Raw genomic sequence first — 24,405 nt, 5'->3', positions numbered from 1 at the left:
TGGCCCTTTAAAAGTTAGCTGGGAAGTATGCCAGCAGCTGAGTCCTTCCAACTCTGGCTTGTACAGCTCCTCAGAAGTATGTGTGGGCGTGCACACACACTCATCTACGTGTGTGTATATGCATGAATGTGCATGCATGCACACATTCTGGAGCTACCCCTGCACAAACCACTAAATCATTTAAAAAGAAAGCCTTCAAAAGGATCACCTGATCAATCCCTCTACATTTAATCAAGGATATCCCTGACTCTAAAAAGATAAGTAAACTTTCCTAAACTTCTCCACAGGATATGCCTCTCAAGTACAGCCTCCCAACAATGATGTAGCTGATACTCTGACAACTCTCATGATGGGCAAGCTCCTCTTTGACACATTTTAAACACCTGCCTGCATTCCCAATTCCTCTTACATTATTTTGTTTTTGCACAGAGCATGCCACCTTCTAACAAGTAAATAATTAACTTAGGTGTTAACATATACTGCTATTGTCTCTTCTCCTTTCCCTCCAGCTAGATAAGCTGCTTTGCGCACTGATTTACCCCAAACGCCTAGCTCACACCAGGCACTCGGTAAATATTTATAATTTGAAGCTGAATTCGTTTTAGTTTAACCTCTGATGAAATCACAAATTGATAGAGCCCGAAGATACTTAGCAAGGGCCCTTCAGAGGTGAGAAAACTGAGGCCCCCCGAGGGGAAGTGGCTGGCCAGGGATTATACAGTTTCCCAAGCCCTTATTCGTGTGCTTTCCACTTCACCTCAGTACCTCCATAAAGAACTCGATCCTGGGGAAATAGCTTGGGTGGGCGGTGGCCAATCTGCACCCATTAAAGCAAGAGTCAGAGAAAATAAGCTATAGCATTTATTTACAGAAGAGTAAAGCCTCATATAATAATAATAGTTTGTGCATCAGTAGCCGCTTTCATCTAAGGATCTCAGAGAGCTTATGAAATTCTCATCCCACAATGTGAGGTATCATTATCTGCTCTCAGTCAAGGAAGCTAAGAGACTGGCTGTCCTGTGGCCTATTGGAGGATGGTTCAAAGCTCTTTGGGATTACATATCCACTCCATAGTTTTCTGTTCCTCCATGTCCTCATCCTTATCAACATCAAAAACAGCTTGATAAAGCCCCAGCTGCTATAGTGACCTCCTCAGTTTGTTCTCTATTAGACACCCCTAGAATCATTCAGGACTATGCCAACTTTTAAGTCAGTGTATAGAGAAATGACACTGGGCATTTGGGGTATTCAAGGATGCAGTGCTTCCTTCCAGGTTACCAAGGAATGGCTGGGGCTCCCTGAGCTGGTCCTAGAGCCAGGCAGACCGCCAGGGCATCTGAGGTACGCAGCAGCTTTGGTAAGGCATTTTTTCTTTCCTCAGTTTACTGTCGTTGCCCCACATACTCTTTCTACCTGTGGAAGGTAAATCAACTCTGTTGGAATTTTTACCTACCCACACAATTATAGTGTTTACAATTACCCCTCAATTACTTAGGAACCACATTAAAGGCAAATTAGATTGAGTCAATGCAACAAGCCCTGTGGAGGGGCCCATTTAGATTTTGACCAGGTGGCATTCTGTCCTCTTTAGGGAGATGAAAGAAGCAGTGATTTCTGAATTCTAGTAATTCTCACCATAAAGCTTTCCCCAGGCCTCTTATGGCACAGAGGCAAGAGGGCTCACTCTTCTTTATGCTCTTGGCAAACAAACATGCCGGACCAGCCAGTGCAGCTAAATGGCATTGCTGCACACAGCCTCTTCGCCAGTGCCGAGTCTCCAGCATCGGGCTCAAGCTGAGGAACTCTGTCACCATTTGCTGTGTGCCCTGTGTGCTTCTGCAGTTCCTGGGGCGATCCTGCCAACCTTGCCCCTGGGCTGGGAGCTTTGTGGCTGAAGGGTTGGCCAGCATCCTTACCTTGCCTGCCCCTTGGAACAAGTGGAAGTCCTTACTGAACTCAGAATTTCCCCACGTGTTTTATGAGAGGCCCCTATGTGTGATACCTAAAGGAATAGTGTGAAAAAGGAACTCTGTGATCAAATAAGCTTGTGAAACTTGGGTAGAAAAATACATTAAATAACAGTGGTTCCTCAAAATATTAAAAATTGGAATACCAAATGATCTAGCAATTCCACTTCTGGGCATATATCCCAAATTAGTGAAATAGGGTTGAAGAGATACTAGTATTTGTACACTATGTTCAAAGCAACATTATTCCCAATAACCAGAAGTTGAAAGCAATCCAAGTGTGAACTTGGGTTGAATGGATAAACAAATGTGGTTTATCCATATAATTAAATATTATTCAGTCTTTAAAAAGGAGAAACATTTCAAGACATGATACTACATGGATGAGTCTCGAGAACATTATGCTAAATGAAATGAGCCAGCCACAAAAAGACAAATACTGTATGATTGCACTTATATGAGGTACCTAGAATAGTCACAGTCAGAGAGACAGAAAGTAGAATGGTGTTTGCCAGAAGGTGGGGAAGGAGAGAAGGGTGAGTTGATTAAGGGGTACAGAGTTTCAGTTTTTCAAGTGAAAAGAGTTCTGAAGATAGTTTGAGCAACAATGTGAATATACTTAGCATTACTGAACTGTAAACTTAAAAATGGTCAAATAATACATTTTGTGTTATGTGTATTTGACCACAATGAAAAAATACACGCAGCAGTCTTCTTTCCAGTAGGACTTCTCAGAGCCTTTAAATGCTAATGTGCACTGGGAACCCCCAAGAGGGCGATATACAGCAATCAGCTTTCCCAGCTTATCTTGCCACACAATTCATTTTTCACAGAGCATCTCATGGGACCAGTGTGCTTCAGAACACACTGTAGAATGAGCTACTAAACTGAAAACTGGTAGAAAATAGGCAAGCCTGTTTTTTACACTTACATAAAGGAAGGCAAGATTTCAGAGCCTCAAGCCATATTTTCAAAACAGTTTTAACTCACTATCATCCTCTGATAGAGGAGAATCACATTCTCTCCTCACCTGTATCACTTATCAGTTGCATGGTCTCGAACCAAGTCATTATTTCTTCTCCTCTGATATATGAGAATAATACCCACTCAATCTATCTCACTGGTTTGTGGTGAAATTCAATCTAAAACATGAAAGGGCATGAAAAGTACTGACTGGTCCTCAAAAATATTAGATAATTATTAAGTATTTAGGTTTATTAAGGTGCAGCTGACAACCTAAGGCAAGCATGAAGAGCCCCAAATATCTAGTGGGCACTAAACAAGCCCTAATAAGCATAGAGATGAAAGAGAAGGGGAAAAGAAGAACCATACATTGAGCACTTGCAATGTAGCAAAAAGAGAGACTGGGAGTCAGAAAACAGGTTCTAAAGCTGATTTTATTGCTGTCTGACCTTGCACAAGTCATTTAACCTCCCTGACTCTCAGCTTGCTCAGCTGTCAAATGAGGTAGTTGGAGGAGATCAAAGGTCACTTCCAGTTGAGTCTAGGAAATACTGAAATAGATGTGCCATGGTACTTTGCACAGCTCCTTCCTCAGACACTTCAGGGCCTGCCCTGTGCCTCGCTCCATGCTAGGACACAGAGTGGGCCAATCACTGTGCTCCCTGGTAAGCAAATAGAGAGTCACTGGCCTCCAGACCAGCATCAGAAGATGAGACACAGAAGCGCATCTTCCTACAGGCTCAGTGACTTTATGAACAGAAACTGTTAGAAGCTCAGCCACTGTTTGTCAACACTCTGACAGCCTTTCCTAGACACCCTCATGGAGGGGCAGAGTGTCAGTGGTGCAGAAAGATGGGAGAGGAGTGGCTGGAAAGGGACATTCAAGGAACCTGGGGAAAGAAAGTCTCTGGGGGAAATGGGATTAGGAGAGCCAGTTCCTACAAGAAGGAGCAGACAACTTTGAATTTGCTGTGTGCAGTGACAAAGGACTACTGGTGGTGGGCAAGGAGGTAAGGGGCAAGGTAAAAGTGTGCTCTTGTGACCAGACCACATAGAAGGTAGACTAGAGTCCTCAATGTGTGGCAGGGTGGTTCTGGGGGGAGGGAGTGCAGGGGAGAGGAGGTTGGGACAGTTTAAATAAAGGCCAGATGTTCAAGGCTTGCACCACGGTGGTGCTGATAAACAGAAGGGATGAAAGAGGTAGCTCTTGATAGAACAGGTGATAAAAAAATTATCAATCTATTAGATGCATGGAGTAAGAGAGCATGTTATTCTTAGCTTCTGGGGAGACAGGGAGAGGGAGAAGTTGATGATTACATACAATGGCTAAGGAAATAATGAGAGGAGCTAGAAATCAGTGGTGGTAGAAAAGGGATTTCAGTTTCTGTCACATTTAGACTAAAGATCTAAATGAAGATACTGAGTAAAAATGTCCAATGGAGAAAAAAGTATAAATAAAAATAGATTTATAGACATGGGCAAGAAAGAGACTAGGCATGGAGTCCGAATTAAGGGTGGGAATGAAAGGGCTGGTTGTACAATTCCATTTATATCAAGGATTCACACCTTTGGGTCCAGAAAGCAGCATTCAGGGCTCCAGAGACCCCCTAAAGCAGCATACTGTATCTGTTTGTGTAGATGTGTCCAGACATTTTTCTGGTTGGAGGATTCCTAGCTTTTATCTGGGCCTCAAAATGGCCCCAGAACAGTGGCTTAGTTGGTATTAAGATCTTCAACATCTGATAGGAAATTTCTCTCCTATTTCTTGACAAATCTGCCATGTCAGAGCACATTAAGAATAAGGTGCTAAGATAGTATTTATTACCAAATTTAGGAACCATGAAAGCTATTCTCCTTTCATCTTGTCAAAACTAAGGTATGTTGTTAACACTCCAAAGGCTAAGGACATTGGCCAGCATATTTAACACAAACATTTTAAATTATGTTAAAAGCATATTTAGAACTTTTCAAATATAGGTTCCCTGCAAAAGGCTTAGTATGTATGGTAGGTACTTCAATACAAGGAAATCTGAATCTGCTAATATTCACAACTAGATTCAAAGAACTGCCAAAAACAGGAGCTCCTTTTAACAGTCATGACATTCTTTTTCCAAAAGGAGGTTATCAAGTAGACTGTGCAGTAATGACTATAAATACATGACATGCCTATATTGCTATAAATAAATATTGCATATTCTCCAAACCCATTTAATTACCGTTCACCTAACGCAGTACAATTAAGAAACTGTCTGTTGAATTCTGAAAATGGGAAAAGCCCTCCTGTCTCTCTCAGGCAGTTTTACAATCCTAACAATAGACTTAATGAAGCCTTTTAAAAGAAGGATGATTACATTAAAATGACCAGGGCATGTAAAAATTCATTACAGAGATCCTCCTGCTATCTGATGGATTAAATGCCTCATCACACACTAAGCAGAAGTAGGAACAAAGAAGAAAGAAAAATCACAACTTTCTGAGTGAACATCTTATTCCTAAAATTTAATCCAGCCTCATAAATTGGTCAGAACTTCATCCTACACCCAAAGTGGAAAGAAGATATGCTTGGTATCAGATAAACTATGAGATGGTCCTAGGAGTGCTGTTGGCTTGTTGAATATAAATTAACATTACAATTCATGTCTTGATGATACTAAGCAACAGTTATACAAAGTTGATATCGCTTTTCCCCTTGAGAAATGATAAGGGATACAAAAATCGAGGCCACTCTGGGGAACTGTCTGGGACTGTTAGCGCCCACCCACTCTCCACTGCCCCCAGAGATAGCACCACCTGACTGGTTTTTTGTTAAATGCATTCCTGTTTTATGTTTTTCTGTTAGTATTATTGATAGAATTGTTTCTTTGGCTTCATTTTACACCTATTAGCTGCTAATACATAGAAACACAATTGGTTTTGTATATTGACCTTGTATCCTGGGACTTTACTAAGTCCACTTATTAGTTCTTTCTGGTAGTGGTTTTACACATTCCTTAGGATTTGTCTACATAAGCGGTCATGTCGCCTGCAAATAAAGACTACTTGACTTCTTCCCATGAAGTCTTTATGCCTTTGATTTCTTGTCCTTGCTTTCTCCCCTTTCTTAAATACTAGCCGTAACAACCTGTTTCGCTGGCAAGAAAGTGCTTGCCGCTGCACTCCAATTTGCCTCATGCCATTTTTGGCCTTGGAAGACAGTCATGAGGAACTGTGGCCTCTGGCAGAAAGTTTCTGATTCCACTAAACCATCTGCAGAAGACCAGAGGCCTGATTCAGAGCTTCAGACTTTTAAGGGAAAAGAATTATAGTTGATGTCCTATGGTTAAAATACTTGTACTACTCAAGATACTGGTACATTAAAAAAAAAAAAAAAAAAAAGGAATGACTGAATCTCTGGACTTTTGAGCTAAAAGGGCCCTTAGAGATGAAACATCTTACAACAAAACTGAGGCTCAATATGCCCAGTGACTAGCATCAGGCCTGGCAGAGGCAGCGGCAGAGGCTGCTCTTCTGGACAACACAAGAACTGAGAGTTCAGAGACCTGGATTCTAGCCTTGAGAGGTCAGGGAATGTACTCCTGCCTTAGACTAAGTCTAAGGGTCTAGGGGAAACCTCAGATACTCTGAGTCCTGGTCCAAGCAGATGGGATCACTTGGTTCCATGTGAATATAGGCACCTTTTTTTGAACTTTTGCTAAAAGTGTTCCTTAAACGCAGGGCAAGATTACATTTTCCAGTGTCTGGCCAATCTGTAGCCGCCTGCTACTATCACAGAATTAATTTTCGTCTCCCAACTCGAAGTAAGCTTATGCTGATATAAATTAGGGCCTCATAGAACATCTCTGTCCCTGTTTACACCAACTGCTGAACATGATCACCTCATATCATCCAAAGTCTTAAAGGCTCAATTTAACATCATAGGGTTCCCACACAGCTCCTGGGGGTCCTGGTTGAATTCTTCTCTTACAACAGTTGACCCTTGAACAAACACAGGTTTGAACTGCACTTATACGCAAACTTTTTTCAGTAAATACTATAAATGTATCTTTTCCTTGTGATTTTAAATAACTTTTTTTCTAGCTTACTTTACTGTAAAAATACAGTATATAATACATACAGATGAAAAATGTCTTACTGTTTTATGTTATCAGTAAGGCTTCCAGTCAACAATAGGCTATCAGCAGTTAAGTATTTGGGGAGGGGAGTCAAAAGTTATACACGGATTTTTGACTTGGTGAACCTACCCCTATGCTGTTCAAGGGTGAATTGTATTTGTACCTGTCTCTTAGAAGAACTTGGCAGAGCCAAGAAAATCACCAGCTTGTTTAGCAAGCACATAACATGTTCTCTCCTCACCAGCCAAGGGATGTTAACAAGGGGTGTTCTCAAATTAGCAAGCATATTTCTGTCAATCAAATACATATATTTGAACAGCTGAAATTGTAGGTCTTTTAGGAAGTCTAATTCTTCAAAATTCCCTTCTTATCACATAAGGGCAAGCATTCTTATTCATCAATCACTTCTCTAAAATAACCGTCAGTTGTCACTACTAAAACAGAAGTTCCAAGAGGTCAAAAGTGTTTACTGAGATCAGAGAGAGGTCCAACTGAACAAAATAGAAACGAGACATTAAAAGAGCATCACTCATGGCTGCCGGGTGTGTGCTGGGAGAGGCTTGTTTCATCAGAGAAGGGGAACTGGGGAGGGTGGGAACCACCATAGTAGCTACTTGCATGGGCAGGGGAATATTAACTTATTTGACTTGGCAACAACCCTGTGGGAATAGATATAACATCTTTAGTTCCCCAGGAAGACAGTTAATTAGATTGCCCAAGGTCAAACAGCTGGTTAATGGTAGAGTAGCAATTTGAATCCAGATTGATCGCTCTTAAGTTCATCATTTTAATTAATTTTATTATAAAAGTAATATTACCACATTAATAAACATTGAGAAGAAAATCCTATAATCTCAAATACAACTGTTGTTAGCATTTCAGCATAATTTTTGTAGGCTTTTCGCATAGGTGCATTTTGCTTTCAAAATTAAAATCATATTCCACAGACATTTTTGTATCCTGCTTTTTTCTACTTAACAACTTAAACATTTGTCCAACTTATTTAACAATTTTTGTACTCATTATTTTAATTAACAGATAATATTCCAATTGAGTAGACATGTCATAGCTTACAGAATAAGATCTCAATTTTGGAACACTGAGTTTCTTTAAAATTTTTTGGCAAATCACAAGTGTTACTTCCAGCATACATGCTACTTTCCCAAATATGTAATGCCACCACCAAAAGTTTCAAACAGACAATACCGATCAATATATGATGAAAAACCATTATTGAAATATTTTGAAAATGCCAGCACCGCTGAGCTCTCTGGCCTGGAATCAAATAAATCTGATGAATGATGTTAATGAAGGGTGACCCAAAAATAAAAAGTTAAAAAAAGCTGCACTTCTGAGACTCCGGAGCACACATGCTTTTAATGGTTTAGTGCTCTACTTTCGTTTTCATAGGCATGCCAACCAAAGAAATTATCCTCATTAAAATCCAGATTTGGAAGAATGAAAATTCATTGAAAAGAAAACAAATCCTATCAGCTTTACATGTCAGGGTGGTCAGAACTCACAAACAAAGCCAAATTCTCCCCTAGGACTGTGTCATATTTCGTAGTTAATTTGTTATCCTAAATGCCATAGACCCATTTTTCTCAGGTCAAATGAATGAGCAATTTACAGAGCAGCTTCAAGTTCTCATAAAAAAACAAAACAAAAAAACCCTATGAAGTAAAAGAGAAAGCAATGACAAACCCTATGTAAGTTTACTGAATTTATAAAAACACAAAGCATGGCTGTCAGAAAAATCTCCTGTGTTTGGAGGAAAGTAATCTCTGAAATATGTGTGTGCCTCTGGTGGATTATCTGTTTTGGAAGCTTAATTAGAATCCATGCCACCATCAGTTTGATGTGGAAATAGCACACTTACATGCCTGGCAGCATCTATCTGCTCCCCAGATAAATAATAATCTTTAGTTATTACTATAGTAATATATATATATATATATATATATATATATATATATATATATATATATATATATATATAAATAACTAAAGATTACTGTATTGCTGATCGGAGAAAACTGAGTGAAAATGGAGAGAACTGGGTGTTCTTTCCGACTAAGATACAATTTCCTCCCTAATGACAATGTGACTACAGTTCATGCAAGATGATTTTCTCCCTTCCCACAATGGTTCCTTAAAACCTACACTTTTCATAACCCTAGTTCTTTCTACCACACTTTGATGGGAAGTTGTAAGGCCCTGAGGACATCCTCTTCCTCTCCAATATTTAGTTAATCCTTCATTTCATCTTTCCCTTCTCTTAAAATTTAATCTGAAAAAAAATTTAATCTGTTTACTCATGGGAATGTCAAATGGAATGTTTAAATATAATGACTTTGGAAAACTATTTGGTATTATTCAGTAAACTTGAAGATGCATATACTCTAAGACTCAGCAGTTCTTCTCTTAGGCACCTACCCTGGAAAAACTGTTGACAGCAGGATGTAAGAATGTTCATAGCAGCACTGTTTAAATAGCACAAAATTGGAAATGACCCAAATGTCCATCAAGAGGAGACTGAATACATAAATTGTGGTATATGAATGCAATGCAAGACCATATAGCGGTGAAGAGCAATGAATTTCATGCATGCCACTTCATGCATCAGTGGGGATGACTCTTATAAAACAAATGTTGATTGAAAAAAGCAAATGGCACAAGAATACCATTTATTTATAGCCCCAAGGCAAACAGAACTTAATAATAGATTGTTTAGGGAAACATACTTACACAGAAAAGCCAGGAAATGACGAGCACAAAATTCAGAACAATGGTTTCTTTTGAGGAATAGGGGTCTGGCTGGGGAGGAATACATAGGGGCTCCCAAGGTACTGGTGAGATTCTAGCTCTTAAGTTGCAAAAGGTTGTGGGGAAGGGTTGTATTTCTCTCCCTCTCCACTCCTGTCTCTCTCTCTCTCTCTCTCTCTCTCTCTCTCTCTCTCTCTCTCCACACACACACACTCTGTGTGTGCATGTTTCTGACATGCATGCACTCCTCTGTATGCATATGTATTCTTTTGTATACATCATCATCAGCAGCATTTTTCCTGTTACCCTGAGCCTGGCCCTACCTCAGCACCTCTTTGCCAGCTCTCTCTGAACCTCTGCAGAGCCCTCAGCATGGCCCCTTGGTTTAGATTAAGTGCTTGCCCCCTCCAACACTGATCCAATCAAACATGATGACCACTGAAGACCCAAAATGATGTCCTTTGTTATCTACATGGACTCACCTGGAGCATTTATCCAGGCCACCACTGATGCAGCGGCCAACTCTACATGACATCTTGCTTAGAAGGTGGTGCCAACTGTGTTGCAAGGGGACATGAAATGCCACTCAGAGTGCAATGTCCATTTGCTAAATTACACCATGGAGCTGTAGGCAGCAATGCTGGCCTGGATCTCCCACACTGAACCAACTGCAGGGTCTCCTGCTATCCTAAGAAGCTTGTCACATTTGCTCCATCAAATTACTGCTGCCCAGCCTGAGTTTCCCAAACCACCCCTTCCTCATTCCCATAAAATAATCTCAGGTCCACCCATCTCTCAGACACCCAGGCTTCCAATCTTGACATAATTCTTCATATTTTTTTCCTCTTTTAAGAGTAAGCTCTGATGCATATATGAATAACTCATGGACATAGACAATAATAGTAAGGTGAAGGCCTGAGGATGGGGTGGGGGCTGGTTGGTAGTGGGGGGTCAATGAGGAAAAAAAGGGAACATTTGTAATAATTTTAAAAAAAAGTGTAAACTCTGAAATTACTTTTCTGCTCTAACCTTAGACAGACTCCTTCTAAGAGTCCCTGATCTTGGTACCACAGCCTTAATTTAGACAAAATAAGAGTTCTTATTAGATTTATTCTATTTCAAGAATGCTTATTCTAAAAGCTTCTCCCATTTTTTTTACTCAAAAATTAAAACTGATAAAAAATTATTTCAAAAGCAAATGAATGTGGCAAAGGTTTTTTGTTTTTTTACATCAGTTCTCCCTCTCCCCTCCCCTCCCCATTTAGTAGACTACTTGTGAAAAAAGAAATAAACAGATTATAACTACTGTCCTGGAGATGCAAGTCTAGGTAACTAGATTTTCTCCAAAAAATGTTTCATTTTACCTGTACCATAACCTCGAAACAGAATAGCATATCTCCATTTTCACTTTAATAGCCCTATTTTCATTTGACCACAGAAGACATACCAAACTAAAGAATGAGTATTTAAAAAAATCACAAAGAAAGTTTATGTAAAGAGGTGATAGGATACTGTGAAGCAACTCCACATTCAGTCCCGGGGGAGCAGGATGCTGTGTTACAGTTAGGGGGCCAGGCTAACTGCATGACTTCTATCAAGAAGTCTATATTCAGCAATAAACAAGGAGACTGAAAGACCAGTCTGAAATACCAGGCCAGCGAAGGTGATTCCAAAGTGAGAGGTGGCAAGAACCTGACTCAGGGACCTGATTGTGGGAAAAGAGAAAGAGAAAAAAGCACGGCCTTTGCAGAAAAGCAAGTTGGTAAATTCCTTTAATTTGGGTGAAGAGAGTTCTTGATGGTCATGGGATATAGAGATATAGTGATGTAAGAGAAAATGCAAATATCTGTCATTCACCATCTCAAATTTAAACCAAGATATAGCAATGGACTTTCATGGGTTAAAGCATCAGGTGAAGTGATGGCTTCCTAAAATGTACATATAAATAGGCCTATGCCCCCCCCCACACACACAAAAAAAACAATTTCCAAATTTTCCAACAAAAAATACTCCTTGGTCTTTAATCACACTCCTTGGTATTTATTCAAACAAATGAAAACTTAAAGTCACACAAAAACTTGTGCATGGGTGTTTATAGCAGCTTTATTCATAATTGCCAAAACTTAAAAGCAACCAAGCTTTGTTGAATAGAGGTGAATGGATAAATAAACTGCGGGACATCCAAACAATGAAATATTATTCATCACTAAAAAGAAATGGGCTATCAAGACACAAAAAGACATGGAGGAATCTTAAATGCATATAACTAAGTGAAAGAAGCCAATCAAAAAAGGCTACACACTGTATGATTCCAAATACATTTTAGAAAAGGCAAAACTATAGAGACAGTAAAAAAGTCATTGGTTGCCAGAGATTAGAGTGAGAGGAGGATGAACAGATGGAGCACAGAGGATTTTTTAGGGCAGTGAAAATATTCTGTATGATACTGCAATGGTGTATACATGTCATTATACATTTATTCAAACCCATAGAGTGTTCAACATTAGGAGTAAACTCATATGTAAACTATGGACTTTGGGTGATAATGATGTGTCAATGTGGGTTCATCAGTTATAATATATATAACACTCTGATGCTGAAGGTTGACAGTGGGGGCGGCTGTGCATGTGTGGGGATAGGGAACATAATGGAAATCTTAGTACCTTCTCCTCAATTTTGCTGTGAACTTAAAACCGCTCTAAAAATTAAAGTCTATTATTAAAAAAAGACTTGAAAACAACAACAACAAAAAACACAGTGCTTTTTTCTGCCCTGACAAATCACACTCTGTTGGTTCTGAAATGATTGATTCTGAATCTTTTTTTAAATTCAAAATACATTATATCATGTCTTGTTGTTATTGCTGTTGTTACATTTACTATCTAGAAAACACAAAAACCTAATTATATTTTCCTCTCGGACACTGTTACAATTGAATAATAATAAAGTTTTTTGATTGGCTAGTAGCCAATATTTATTAACACAAACACAAGAAAATACAGTAAATATTAAGGTAACTGTCAAAGATTTTTGTTCTACCAATTTGTGGGTTACAAATGAAAAAAACACTACTGATATTTTGCTCATGAGACCTCCCTCACATCTGAAACTTCACCATGGATCACTATGACAACTTCTAAACTTCATGAATAGGTTTTATAGGTTATTTCATTTTCAATACCAAAAAGGTGTACAAACTTTTTCCCATTATCAAATTTACTTTCTTTCAATAAGCATTACCTTGATGCATTAATCAAGCTTTTCCCCCTCATTTGATTAACAGTATAGTAGGCAAAGTGGCAGTTACTTTGTTTTTTAAATTGCTGTTTCCTCCTCCCTGGTCTGTGTGGCTCAGTTGGTCAGAGCATCATCCCATATACCAAAAGGTTGTGGGTTCGGATCCCCAATCGGGGCATGTACAGGAGGCAACTGATTGATGTCTCTCTCTCTCTCTCTCTCCCCCTCTCTCCTCTCTCTTCTTTCCTCTCTCTAAAACATATCTTCAGGTGAAGATTTTAAAAAATGATTGTTTCCCCACCCCCAGTATGAGAGGACTATTTTTGAGAATATTCTTCTAAAGGTGGACAAAATCTTCCCCAAACACAAAAAGATTGTGTTTGTTTAAAATAATTATTTAAAACTAGAGGCCCAATGCACGAAGATTCGTGCAAGAATGGGCCTTCCTTCCCCTGGCTGCCGGCAGCGCCTTCGCTCTGGCCGGAGCTGTCTTTCTGCCTTCCCACGCTGCCCAGAGGCCTGGAGCAGCTGGGGTGGTGCGGAACCTGTGTATGCAAATTAACCCACCATCTTTGTTGGGATAATTTGCATAGTCACTCCTGATTGGCTGGTGGGCGTCGTGAAGGTATAGTCGATTAGCATGTTACTCTTTTATTAGGTAGATAAAATAATGGAAAGGAATCTTCTTCCCTGGTCCAGTCTCTTACATTAAGTATGAATCTACTCCATATCATACCTGAAAGTTATCCAATCCTTGGCCAATATTGACCAAAGGGAGGACAACAAATAGAAGTTGGTAAATTATGCCCTTTCTTCATCAGTGTCTTCATCTAGCTTCTATTTGGGACTCTCTTGTATGTATTTCACAGCACCCTGTACCCCACCTTCAGATACTCCCCAAAGTTGCAAGTTTATACTTGATGACTATCTGCTTCCCCCACAGCCAACATCACACAGCTCTTCAGTGGCACGGTCAGGACTTATTCAAGCCCCTGAGGCCCACACACTCTGTCTACTGCATCACATGCCTTCTGATCGACCTTGAAACCATCTCACTTTCTCTTGGTAGTCTTATTCGGAAGGACTATGCAAATGAATAAATTGGTGTGTTATCTTTTCCTCTGTTAACATAAATGATCCACACAGCATTGTCACTTCCTTTCCCTCACTTTACACTCTGACTATATCCAGTAGTGACACATTTCACAACTTAACACACACCCTTCCATTTTCTGAGAAGTGGTGGTATTCACCCAACAGTGTGAGTCATACAGTATGTAGTCTTTTCAGCGCTCTTCATAGACCACACATAAGTCACACAGGAGGATCAGTCTTTAGCAGAGATGAGCCCTTAAAACAAAGGTTACGACTCCACATCTGAATATGGGGTTCTGTCCCTCCTTAAAAATCACCCACAGGCTAATGCCCAGAGTGAAACCCACAGACATCAATGAGAACTGGTACCTCTGCTCTGCCCTCAGAGCAGTGAAGAAGTAAGCACTCCACAAAGTCCCCCTTCCCACCTCGAGGCATTTTCTCAGGACTATCAGAGTGATAGGCTGTGGACACATGTGATAGGCATGTCAGCAAAGCATCTGATAGTCACTGAAAGCGCAGCTGATCAAGATAGGGAATCCCGGGCCAAGTGACAACTCAGTTCGGTGAACTCAGAGTTGACTGAGCACCAACATCACTGAGAAACAACATCCACCTGGAAGGAGGCCCTTGCACAGCAGGAGTATCGTTCTTGGTTAATGTTTTCATCAGGGTGTGCTTATGATCACAAGTAATTCACAGGTGAAAGGGGATAGTTAATTAATTGGAAGAAAGAACAGAAATTGTAAAAGATATCAGACTGGAATGACTGCCAAAACTGACCAAAACAACAAGAGAACCCCCCAAATTAACAGAGATAAAATCCTGCTTTTAATTGTACAAAAAAATCCAGTATCTATATGTCCAATCTGTTTAGCTGGGACAACGCCCCCCTGTTCGCAAGTTCTGCGGTGACTCTGGCCCCAGGCTCTGAGTGGCTGAGGTTCCAGGCCATGGACACTCAGACTCACATCAATGTTATGACCCTGGTTTCAAACCTGGGGCTTTTATCCTTTGGGCTAAAGCTCCTGTCTTGAGCCCCACTCCCATTTCAGCAGTTGTAACTTGTTCTGGGCCCAACTCTTTTCATCAGCTTCCTGGCTAGAGTCTTGTTCCTGCACACCGGATTCCTCTCTCTGGCCCTCGCCTTGCTCAGCCAAACAGTGCTGCTGCTAAACATCTGTCCCTCTAGACTGCTGCCTGCGGAAGAACCTCCTGGTTATGCCTTACCAAATTGTCCTAGCTGCCTCCTGTGTACTGCCTGCTACTGGTACCGTTCCCACGAGCATGGCCCAGCCTATGGATCTACCTCTTCTCTGGATTCCTGTCTGGACTATATTTTGGATCCCAAAGCTGATCTGATCCTTCTACTGCCAGGAACCCAGCTCTTCTACGTGGCAGGGGCAAAGGGAAAGGTTTCAAGCAATTCATATTTTAAAGTCTTAAGGATTTTTATTGAACACAAGCTCAATGCAAGCTGACGGTGTGATAGAGTGGCTAAATGAGAGATGCAATCTTGGTCTGCATTAGTTAAGTATATAATGATGTGGAAAATATGTGCATCTCCTAAGAATTAACAGTCTAGGCACAGAGTCCTTACTCTACCCTGAGTAAGCCATCTCTGAAAAACCTTTCATGTTTGAGAGCCACATTTTAAAAGAGGCAATGACATAAAGGGAACACATCTAGGAGGAAGTTATCAGAATGACAGAATTCCTGACACCAGGTAAGTAAGAATATTTGTAAAAACCAGGGCTGTTGCCCTAGGAAAGCAGGATTTGCAAGGTTTCAGGTGCTGAAGAGCTCTCATATGAAGGAGGACCCAGAGGCTTACATTCTGAAAGGCAGCTTGGGGATCTGTGTGCAGGAACAGAGAGGAAGGGGTGGGCTAAGCACTAAGTGCTGGTCCTATCTCTAACCTCAGTTTCCCCCAAGACTGAAAGGATCTGATTTCAAAGGTCCTTCCCACTCTCAGAACCCAGAATTCTTCATTCTTACATTAACCCCAATCTGAGAAAGAAGATAGGCATGGCCTTCCCTTTCCGAGGCCAAAGAGACAAGGTCAGGTCTTAGGTCTTCCTAATGGCTCCTTCCAGGAAAATCAAACTCATTAAAGTAATATGTGAAACAAGTGGTCACAAGCTTGTTTCAGGAAATGAAAAATATAGAAATTCCCTAGGAGAAGTTGTGGGAGGCAGAAAAATGTCCACTTCCTTCACCAGATATTCACTTCCTATTCCCCGCAATCTGTGCCTGTCACTTTCTATGGCAGTATGGTATGGTATGATATGATATATGATATGGTATGATATGATATATGATATGATATGATATGATATGATATGATATGATATGATATGATATGATAAAGTTAAGAGTCTGGAGAGAGCAGCTTATCCTGGATTGCCTGGTGGGCTCTAGAAGCCAGCACAGGCAGCCTTATAAGAGAGATGCAGAAGGAGATGTGATAGAGACATGCAGAGGCAAAGGCCATAAGAAGGAAGAGGCAGAGACTGGAGTGATGTGGCCATAAGTCAAGGAACACCTGTAGCCACCAGGAGCTGGAGAGGCAAGTAACAGATTTCTCTAAAAGCCACTGGAGGAAATTCAGTTTTACTGATATTTTGATGTTGGACTCTGGCCTCTAAAACCATAAGAGAATACATTTCTGTTGTTTTAAACCCCAAGTTTATGGTCATTTGTTATGGCAGCCACAAGTTAATCCAGAAAGTTTTCTGCTTTAATAAAATTTTGTTGTGGCCAAAAAGTGGGTAGTATTAACCTTTTTAAGGGAAAACCTTGAATTAATGTATTTTTATGGCTTATTCCATACCAGTCTCAGAACAAGTGCAACTCTGCTTTTAAAAGAGTTTAGGGGCAGGGACAAAAGCATCTTTCAAGCCATTCTTCATACATATTTTACTAATAATCTCTCCTTCACAGGCGATTTCAGCAGACAATAAGTCTATGCAAGGCAGACAACCAAATGATCCCAATCTCTACCCAGCAGGCCTGCTGCAGTGGAACAAATTATGCAGCACCTCACAGCTATAGGAGAAAGCCTACAGAGTGGTGGAAACTCGTCTTGATTCTCTATTTTAATGTGGGCAGTATTTCTCCCCAAGCTCTCCCGGCAACATCCTGCTCTCGCCTTGTAGAATGATGAATGCTACTGAGATGAGGAATACAATGAAATGATCCCAAGACTAGAAACCAGCCATGGAAGGACAATGAGTGTCCCACAGGCCTCCCCAGACTCCCACTGCCACAGAATGCCATCCTTGGAACTATTCTAATGCTGTTATCTAGGAGACCACCTGGTGAAACCAGATCAGGTTGGAAGAGATAGTTCCTCTTTTAAATTTCTAATTTCTTCTTAATAAAAACATCCTTAAAACCAAAAGTAAGAGAGAAAGTCTTTTAAAATTAAGTGAAGAGAAAATGAAAAATGCGTATAAAATTAACAGTTAAATACATGAAGCTGATGATGAGTCATTTGTCTTTTGCTCTGCTGAGCTTCAGAACAAGAGAACATCCACCCTGGAGTGGAAAGAGAAGGAAGTGCCAGGTCCCAGGCCTCCTTTTGGAACTTGCCACTTCCTAGATGTAAGTTTTTGGGCAAATCATTTAACTTCTGTTGGACTTTACTTTCCTCACTTATAAAATAGCGCAACTGAATAAGATAGCATGTGGACTAGTGACAGTGGTCGGCTACCGGTGGTCTGTGAGGTCCGAAAGGTTGGCGACCGCTGGACTAGAACAGTAGTTGGCCCACAGGTATTCATTAATGTTTGAGAAACGAATGATTTAACTGTTCTGCATCCCAGACAATGTTAAGTCATCAAAAATTTTCAATTCTTAAAAAAAATAATAAAAAAAATAAAAATAAAAATAAAAAAAATTTTTCAATTCTTTACTTGGATGACAATGTAAATACTGTTATCTGTAGCTCTTCCAAGGGTCATAAATATCTCCCTGAGTTTGTAATGTCTAGGAAAAAATATCTTTAATTATCTTGGAAATCTGAATTGGCAGAAGGCAAGTTTTTTCTTCTTGGACAGCAGCACTTAATTTTACAATCTAGAGATTTATGTAAAAGAAAGTTGGTCAGTTATTATGGATGATGCATAACAACTATTTTGGGTCCAGGACTAAAAATGTTTGCTCTTCAGTTTAAAACAGAATTCTAAGCAAGTTCCTCCTTCCTAAACATTATCCCCTAACCCAAAGCCATTCCCTTTCCCTGATCCCCGGTCACTAGGGAAGCAGGCTGTGTGAAGCCTGGCCTTCACTCATTGATTACCTAGTGACAGAGGCTGGTCTTTCCTGATGCCTCATCATCAGTAGAATGGGCCAATCTGTGTGTAAGGTTGGGGCAGTGGACATGAAGAATGGAAGCTGACTGGGCATCCTATAGGCTCTGGGGCTAAACTTAATATCCCATAGGCACTGGGGCTAGCAGCCCTATGCACGAACATCGGAAGAGTTCAACTCCCATGTGTGCATAGGAGTAGCCCTCTCCAGTCCCCATAAGTACTGGTGAGCCCTCCCCTCCATTCAGGAAGCAATGGCTTCTACAGATGGCAGGGAGTTTGGCCTATGCTGTTCTTTCCTTCCTCCTCTTTTTAAAATAATATTTTCATAGAATTTGAGAGAGAGGAAGGAGAGGGAGAGACAGAAACATTAATGTGAGAGAGAAACATAGATTGCCTGCCTCTGGCACGCCCCCTACTAGGGATACAGCCCACAACTCAGGTATGTGACCTGACGGGGAATCAAACCAGCAACCTTTTAGTGCACCAGAAGATGCCCAACCAACTGAGCCACACCGGCCAGGGTCTTTCCTTACTCCTCTTACTCTCCCCCTTAAATAACACACACAGTGAGATGCTGCTGTCACATACCCTCCTAGACACAGCCCTATGTCTTCCAAGTGACCAGCATTCTCAAGCCTTTGGACACAGGTAAGCACTGCTGACCTTCTGATTCCTGGAAATCCTATTCCTTCCCACTCGAGAAAAATCTTGTATGAATTAATTTTTCTGCCTCTAAACCAGGTGTGTAGGAATCATGTACCCATGGCTTTACAACTTGATTCCAGACGCAGTCTCAAATTGGAGCCTCAACTGTTTAAAACCAGATTTTGTCTTCATAAGACTATTAGTCCCACAATAAGAATCTAATATATTTTTATCGTTTCTCTTGGGACTTTATTAAAATAAAATAAACATTGTAAACTGAGCAACTTCTACATACATTCTACATTTATAGACTAACACATTTCAAGGAACTCACAGAAAAAAGGAAACATCTCTAAAGCAAGAGATAATTTTTCTATTTGTTTTTCTATTTGAATGACAATTTTTATTTGGGGAGGCCTGTGTCTATCAAATAGACAGTAGCATTTGTGGCCATAGTTGTAGCCTGAAGGCAACTATCTAAATCCTGCAAACAGTTGGAATAGCAACCAAGGAATTCTTAGTTTCACTCAAACTACAGAAATGATGGGGCCTCTCTCAGGGCAGATGCCAAAATACTTAAAAAAAAAAAAAAAAAAAAATATATATATATATATATATATATATATATATATATATATATATATATATATTATTGATTTCAGAGAGGAAGGGAGAGGGAGAGAGAGTTAGAAACACCAATGATGAGAGAGAATCATTGATCTGCTGCCTCCTGCATGCCCCACACTGGGAATAGAGCTTGCAACCCAGGGATGTGCCCTGACCGGGAATCGAACGGTGACCTCCTGGTTCATAGGTCAATGCTCAACCACTGAGCACGCCAGCTGGGCCAAAATACTTTTAGTCACACTAGACCAAGGACATGTATAATACATGAAAACCAAACGTCTCTCCTCAGCCCTTTGAGAGTAGTTATGACCAAAGTAGATGTTATTTTAATCAAATCCATTTAAATTATGATTTAAATTACTAAACAGAATGATTCAATTTAATCAGTTTTACTTTAAAAAATGCATATTTGTTCCTCTGACATAACCTAATTACATATTCTTTAAAATTCAGTTAAGTATGAGTTTCACTTTTAGAAGATAAACTTTATATATTTAAATCTGATTTATGGAAACCATACTCAGAAGTGTATCCCTCAACAATTCTAGAAGATTCTGTGCAAAAAGAAAGCTTTAATATTTCCTTTGTGCTTTTACTGCCCTCCCTCTTTTATCTTCAGATTCTCTTTGCTTACCCAGATTCGTTCATTTTAAAGAATTATCCATTCATTTGTCTGCTTGAAACTTTGTATTTTTGGAGAGAAAGCCAAGGACTGACTGTCTTATCATCATAAAATGCTATTAACAAGCATAGTTTCCACAGATAAAACCCATAGATGGAAAAGAGAAACATGATATCTGGCATACAAAATAATATTTTTTACTTTGCCACCTACCAAACTTGCTTTCATTGGCTCCCATTACCCCTTAATTTGGTCAGGTGCCATTCATTCATGCCTTAAGTCAACCTTTTAAGAGGAAGGCTAGGAGCCAGTCACTATGCTTAGCACATGTAAGAATTTAGTCCTGACAAAGCTTACAGTTCAACAGAGAACACAGATAATCCACAGTTATTGTACAAACAGCTATACAACAATGATAGTTAAGAAGTGCAAGGTGGTAGGGCAACTCCATGCAGATTGGGAGAGAGAGTGTCAAGGAAGTCCTCTCTAGAAAGTAACATTGCTTTTTTAATTACTTACTCATAAAACTTTTTTTAAAAGATTATACAAATATATTGTCTCAAATATTATAGCAATTCCAAGGTAAGATAGGGTATGGGAAAGAGAAGTCTGTTACTTCTGTTACTATGGTGCCTTGAGCAACTAACGGTAAGGGACATGGTTCCCTCACAAGATTATTACAACGGCCAAGTGTGACACATGTAAAGTACTCTGTATGTAGTGGAAGTCCAATAAACTATAGACAATAATTAATAATTACAGAATTTATGATTTATGTTTGACGTTGGCATGTCAAAATAAAGCCAGCTTTCCATTCAGTTCTGTCTTTACAAAAATATTCAACTGAAAGAGAAAACTCAAAATTCCATTAAAAAATACACACTATGACTTCTGTGACTTTTTTCACTTGGATTAGCCAATTGTCATCATTCAGTTGTACAATGGCAGATATATAAACAGAGAAAAAAGAACAGTTGATACATCTATGCTCAACAGTATTACCAATATTAGAAAAATATTATGGAATTGGAGCTTTTGAATTAGAGCTTTTAAACAGCAAACTCCCATAGGGCAGTTAACCATTCTACTGAGAGGGTGTAGGCAGAGCCCTTCAGAGACAGTTCAAATTCACACAGCCCAAGAAGCATTTCTGACCCCATTTTTAGCTTCTCTCATTCTGAATTCCCTCAATACTTACAAACACACAACCCACATGACAGGGCTGGTCACACTGCTCATTCCCTCATTAGACACTCCCTGTACCTCCAGGTACAAAACACAAGCCTGTGCCTTCGAGGAGCTCCCGACCTGTGGTGGGCCTTACTAAGCACTCTTCAGACTGGTGGCTAACGGTACTTTATCCTTTTTGGCACAAAGTCCAAACCAGAAAAACCAAAAAATATGTGTGGTTTGTGTTTTTAAGTTAAAAAATGAAGAACTTTACTTGGTCCTGGAAAAGAGACCACTTTACTCAGGAGAAAAATGAGGCCCAGAGAAGAGGAAAGATTTGCATAAGGTCTCAGAGCAAGTGAACAGCAGAGCTGAAGTAAGAATTTAATTCATTCCACTCAGGGCTTCCTACTCTATTTACTGAGCACTCCTGTCTGCCAGGCGTTGGGTTGTACAGGGAATGCAAGGTAATGGGCCCGCCTCCTGCATAAATTGGACCTCCCCCGCTCATGGTTACAGGATTCACCTCAGCCTGAGCTGCACCAGGCATGGCACACCCTGCAGCCTGGAGCTGCATCAGGCATTTCCTGGACTGCTCTGGCAGAGGTTCCAGCTGTTCTGTGCTACACCAACCTGAGGTGGCTCCTGACACCCAAAAGCTTCAGCCTGCTGTGAGTCTGGCCTGGCCCGGGAGGGACACAATGCTTATTCCTCCTTCCCCAGAGGCAGCGCCTTTGCCAACCTGGGCTTCCACAGCCAAAACCTCAATGCACAGGGATTCTAAAAAGGCTCCCCTCTGCCTGGCTTTGACTAGAGCCTTTTTATTTTCCTGAGTCCCCTTGGTTTGTCTGAGCTACATGACTGAAGTAGATCACAGACCATTCTGCAGGAGCTAGGGGGTTGCATGGGTCAAAGGTCAAGAAATGCTCATAATTGTTCTAGAAGGAATTTTCAAATAGTACACTTCCTCAACTTAAAGGCAGAACGTCTGCAATGGAATAGTGCTGGTTCAGGGAGAAGAATCGCTCTTCCACCCAAATTCAAAATGAGAAATAACCCCAAGTCATTCTCAGATGATGAAGTGGCAGCCCCCGAGTGGCCAGGAAATCAAGGAATGCAACTCAGAACTGCTGATAAATTACACCCAAGGCAACAGAACTGGGCAGTGGAGCTTGGGGCAGAAAAGGATCCTATAGGTGGCTAGTGAGTCTTAAATCCCGCCTTTTATGGGAACCCAAAGCACCTGGAAGATGAGAGAGAAGTACAAGCAGAGAAGATGGCCAACGTTCACAGAATGAATGCATACATGGTTCTTTCATACATTCTCTCCACCAAAGAGCTTTTCTAGATAGCCCAGCCCTCAGTCTGAGCTTCCCGAGCCCCTTCTGCACAGCTCTAACACACTGTATAATAATTACCTGAGTACTCATCTGTCACAGTCATTCCTGTCTAATAGAGTCCAGCATGGTGTCCAACACCAGTGAGCACCAAAAAAATGGTAAGTGAATGAAAGATGAGATCTTACACAGGGCTTTTATTTATTTTTATTTTTTAAATATATTTTTACTTGTTTTCAGAGAGGAAGGGAGAGGGAGGGAGAGATAGAAACATCAATGATGAGAATCATTGATTGGCTGCCTCCTGCACGCCCTACACTGGGGATCAAGCCTGCAACCTGGGCATATGCCCCAACCTGGAATCGAACCGTGACCTCCTGGTTCATGCTCAACCACTGAGCCACACCCTCCAGGTGAGTGCTTTTAATTCAAAGGTGCAAGTAGGGACAGAGGTAAGCAGTAGCCATCTGAGGCTGGAGAAAAACAACAATGAATGGACTAAAGACGACTTCCCTTAACCAGTTTGAAGAAGAGTGCTACCATCCCACACCAACCCTGAAGGCTCATCAGGCACAGGACAACTGCTCCATTCTATTTCTAAGGTGAAGAGACATATCTTGTAGCTAAAACATATGTCCTCATACTTATCAAAATTGAGTATTACAACTCAACTTTGGGAAAGGGGAAAGAGTAGGTTCACCTAAGTGAGCTAAGACTTGCTATTTCATATATTAGCTCCATCTCCAACTCTACGTCTCTCTTAGAAACCTATAGACTCAGAGTCACAATCCCAAGTTCAAAGTGGACCAAGTCTTGGGTTCCAATTGGAAACCCTTTTTAATTTATAAGGTAGGTACTCTCCGTGTGAAACTTAACAACTTACTTTTTCCAGTCTAGATCAGCATCCTGCTTCTTCAAAAAACTGTAGAAGAAAAAAAAAGAGACATCAAAAGAGAACTGAGCACTTTGCCTGTTAAACCACCCACAAAACACCACCATAAAATTTCCATTTGCTACAGAAAATCATTTTGCCCACAATTTTTTTTTTGTTCACACAATTGTTGCAAAGTCATAGTTGCCACAAACACCTGCCTGAAACTGCAAAGAACTGGCCCTGTACCACCAAAAGAAGCTAGCATTAGATTTTAACTTTCAAAAGCCAGGAAAGATAAGAATGGAGGTCTTAAATGAGAACGTGCACACACACACACACACCTTCTTCAGGGTATCTACAAGTCATCCATAGTTGGGACACACTAAAAGTGAGTTTTTGAGTTTTCTATGGTCTTGTTCAATGTACCTCTTGGCTTAAATCTCCCCCAACCCCCAGTACATGTCTGTCTCACTTCCTGTCTGACTGTGGGTGGGCCTCACTGTCAAAACAACCTTCTTGAGATGAACCCCATTTCTCATTAGCTGGGGCTCCCCCTCTCTGGGAGACTTGCCAACTCACCAGCCTGTACCAACTTGCCATGGAATGCTAGCCCCAGGATTACCTTAGAACCTCATGCCAAGGCCCTGGCAAAGCTGAGTGCTAATTCTGATGGC

At 40.6% G+C, this 24,405-nt stretch overlaps 1 protein-coding gene across 4 annotated transcripts in view; it reads right to left on the bottom strand.

Moving 5' to 3' along the window:
• FYN (FYN proto-oncogene, Src family tyrosine kinase) overlaps positions 1–24,405 on the bottom strand; it is a 207,267-nt gene that overhangs the window by 154,374 nt on the left and 28,488 nt on the right. For all 4 annotated transcript variants that reach the window (XM_079779968.1, XM_079779967.1, XM_079779966.1 and 1 more), the window contains exon 2: positions 23,741–23,779. The gene's annotated coding sequence lies outside the window, so the exon portion shown is untranslated. The remainder of the gene's footprint in view (positions 1–23,740; positions 23,780–24,405) is intronic.

This window comes from Cnephaeus nilssonii (assembly GCF_951640355.1).
Source record: "Cnephaeus nilssonii genome assembly, chromosome: 9".
NCBI classification, from domain to species: domain Eukaryota; kingdom Metazoa; phylum Chordata; class Mammalia; order Chiroptera; family Vespertilionidae; genus Cnephaeus; species Cnephaeus nilssonii.
Note: the sequence above shows the minus strand (reverse complement) of the source record. Positions and strands in the feature narration are given on the sequence as shown.